The sequence below is a fragment of the Centrocercus urophasianus genome, unplaced genomic scaffold (genome assembly GCF_019232065.1).
Source record: "Centrocercus urophasianus isolate 14NV4802_14NV808 unplaced genomic scaffold, USGS_Curo_1.0 seq_146, whole genome shotgun sequence".
Lineage (NCBI taxonomy): Eukaryota > Metazoa > Chordata > Aves > Galliformes > Phasianidae > Centrocercus > Centrocercus urophasianus.
The window spans coordinates 14,509-18,135 of record NW_024884653.1 but is presented as its reverse complement, the minus strand read 5'-3'; positions in this window follow the sequence as shown (position 1 = coordinate 18,135).

The window sequence follows — 3,627 nt, the reverse complement described above, 5'->3', positions numbered from 1 at the left end:
CTGTGATCATCCTATTCACAATGATAGCTAAGACTTCAGTTTGTCATTTACTTTCTAGTATTCATTTAGCTGTAAGAACAAAGAAACTGCAACTCTGATGTGATTTTTGACTCTGGATGTTAGAAAAACATCAGCAAATTGTTCCTGCCAAACGTGCAGAGTTTTTGCTCTCAGAAGCTATAAAATATCTTAAGACAGGATCTTTAAACTCTATTGATTCCAGTGGGAAATCTCACTGCAAAATTTAAGAAGCCTGATTACAATGCCCTCATTACTTGAGTCTTGCAAGCCAGACAGTTCACAGGAAAGGGACAAAGAAGAGGTCTAAAAGGATTATATTACTTTTTAATTGCTCTTTGTTATGCCTAAGGGAATACATCCTATCTTTAGCAAGACTTTATCATTCTGTGAAGGTTCAACTGAAGATGTACTTGTGTTGCACAACAGGTAATAGCACTGTGGCTTTGAGATGCCTGTTCTTGCCCATGGTTTAAGTGGTCTTAGGAGAAGGACAAAGGTCTTGAGACATCTTGTATTTACTGAAAGGCTCTTTAAAGGTGAGTAACCCTGCTACTCTATTTCAGGGCACAAACAGCTTGAGCAGCAGGACACAGTTAAAGTTGTGAGGTTCAATCAAGTAAAGTGCAAGGTTTTGCACCATGGTGGTGCTAGCTCTTGCTATCATTATGTGCCAGGGGATTAAAGGATTTTTGCATGGCCCTGTGAAAAGGATTTGGAGGTACTGCTGTACAGCAAGCTGAATGTGAGCCAGCAATGTGTCCTCACAGCACAGAAAGCCAACTGTGTTCTGGGCTGCATCAAAAGAAGCATGGCCAGCAGGGAAAGGGAGGTGATCCTGCCCCTCTGTGCTGGTGAGACCTCACTTGGAGTCCTGCATCCACGTGTGGAATCCTCAGTGCAGGAGAGACACGAACCTGTTGAAGCACATCTAGAGAAGGGCCACAGAAACAATCCGAGGGATGGAACACCTCTACTGCAAGGACAGGCAGAGAGAGCTGGGGTTGTTAAGCCTGGAAAAGAGAAAGTTCTCAGGTGACCTGATAGCAGTCTTCCAGTATCTAAAGTGGGGCAATGGGAAATAAGGGGACAGACTCTTTGGCAGGGTCTGTTGTGATAGGAGAAGGGGAAATAGTTTCAAACTAACAGATGGATGTAGATTGGATATGAGAAAAAGGTGTTTTAAAATAAGGGTGGTGAGGCACTGAAACAGGTTATCCAGAGAGGTGGTGGATGCACCCCATTCCTGGGGACTTTCAAGGTCAGGCTGAACTGGAATCCGAACAACCTAACCTAGCTGTGGGTATCTGTGTTCATTGCAGGGGAGCTTGGAAGCTCCCTTCCAACTCAAATGATTCCCCTGCCAATCTATGCACTTGTCTTCCCAATAATAGTTCTTATGGAGTAATTAGCATAGATAATCATCCTCCAGAATAACAGCTATGTTCTATTGGTTCTATTTCTCTACTTTTCCGGAGTTCGGGTCTCTAGAGAAGAGCAAGAAACAAATAGGAAGAATGATAGGGTGACATTAGAAGGAGAAATCATTGCTGTTCTTCAGTATCAAACTACAGATGAAAAGGGTACAGTGTTCTCTTGTGACTTTTCTGTAAAACTACCTGAGCTCAAGTAGGTGTCATTGGAGTGAACTACTGATACTACAGCTCTGAGAACGGTTTCTCTGCTTTGAAGTGCAAATAAGGCTGGGGCATGCCCTTCACAATGAGTATCTCTGTGGTAAGTAGGCAGTGAATACTATCATAATATGTCCAAACAAACCTTTAAGAGCTAGGTTACTGATTAAGGCAGCAACATATTCTAAAAGTTTTTGGGCAGAAGTTGATCTAATGTACATGACTGTTAAAGACCTGAATGCTGTGGAGTATTATATATTCGTGCAGAGTGGGAGCAGACCTTGCTGGATAACCTGCTGGTGCCAACAAGATCCATTTTAAGAACAGAATCGTTTATATTTATTTAAAGAACTGTACTAAAATATTAAAATAAACTTCTCATGATACTGTACTAGAATATGTTCCTCTGTAAATGTGCTTTGGAGTGCTTGCCCCAAACTAGCAATGCCAGTTAATTTGAATACCAGAAGCATGCATAAACGTTGTCTGATCTTTCTCTCAGTGCCTGATCCGAGCCCAGCTGTGCTGCCCTGGGTCTGGGTGTTACCTTACCTTCTCCTATTCATCTAGCGGGCTGTTACTTTGTATTTTGATAGTGTTCAACAGCAAATTCTGCTGACGACCGTTACATTTTAACATCTTTCCCAACACGTGCCAGACACTGCCAAAAAACAAAAAAACAAAAGGCTTTTGAATTTCATGCCACTCCAGTGGATTCTGCTATTTTTTTTAATATCAAATTAAGACTGTAGAGTTCCATGATTTTGCTGGCCCCTTGTTTTACTTTGGTTTGTGATTGCCCTTGAGCAGTGAAGGTCAGCATATTCGTTGCTGCAATTCTTATTTTTCTTAAAAAACAAAAGCATTTATGTGGATTTCACATAGTAGTAGTGGCATTCACAACTTATGATTTTGTGATTTTTCATATCCTCTAAAGAGAATTGATATTGTCAGTGAAAACATGCTCAATGTTGCAGTTTGCAGGTAAAAGACAGGAGGGTGATGATCACTGAGCATAAAGGATGCTGATGTATTCAAACAACATTGTTTTGAAAATAATATAAGAATTGCCATAAGCTAAGCTTTAGAAATGCATAACATCCTTTATCTTAAGTTGGATAACATTGTTTAACAAAACTTTTTACAGTTTTGTAGGCATTGAATCCGGAGATGTTTCTGTCTCTCCGGAGGTAATTGTGCCACCATTTAGGAAACACCTGCTACTCTGCAACTTTGCTTTGTACAGATTTGTGTATCGCTTTTGCACTGGAGATTCCAGTGGGTTTGTAATAATTACCACTTCTGAAATCATGCTCTGCGCTATAAAGATACATTGTGCTTAAAGGAAGAAAAACAGTTTGCATAGGGCGAGGAGCCTTATATACAGCCTATACTTTTAAATGGCACTTAGAAATCTTTTTTTTTTTTTTTTTTTTTTTTTCTGTAAACAGGTAAGGTATAGGATAACTTGTCAAGGAAGTTTCTATAATTTTTGGCCTTAATGCTAGATAAGATCAAGGTAAGGGGGAACCAAAAAGGGCTTTGGGCTAAGGGAATCACCAGAGGCTTCTAACAGTTTGGTTAGCTACCATTGACCACAGGGTGCTTGCCGCCTTCAGTACAGCTTGACCCTTATTCGGAAGGGTTAAGCATCCTCTCATTTGGCCCTAGAGAGAGGCCTGTACATAAACACAGCATGCAGTGCAGCTCCCAGGCAGATGCAGCAGTTTCTGCTGCAGCTCATGCTTGTTGTTGAGCAGGTGTCCCTGTCAGGGAAGAAGCTGTGACCCAAAAAGGGACCCTACAGGTGAAATGTGGCTCTGTTACTAATTGATACAGGACCCTTGTGATGCAGAACAGCAAAAGGGCTGAGTACTGAATGCTTCCTTCACTCAGCTTTTTACTTTGCAAGACTGCCCTCTAGAAATTATCTCAATGGCAGTAAACAGGGAAGAGGAAAAGTAAACCTCTTCAG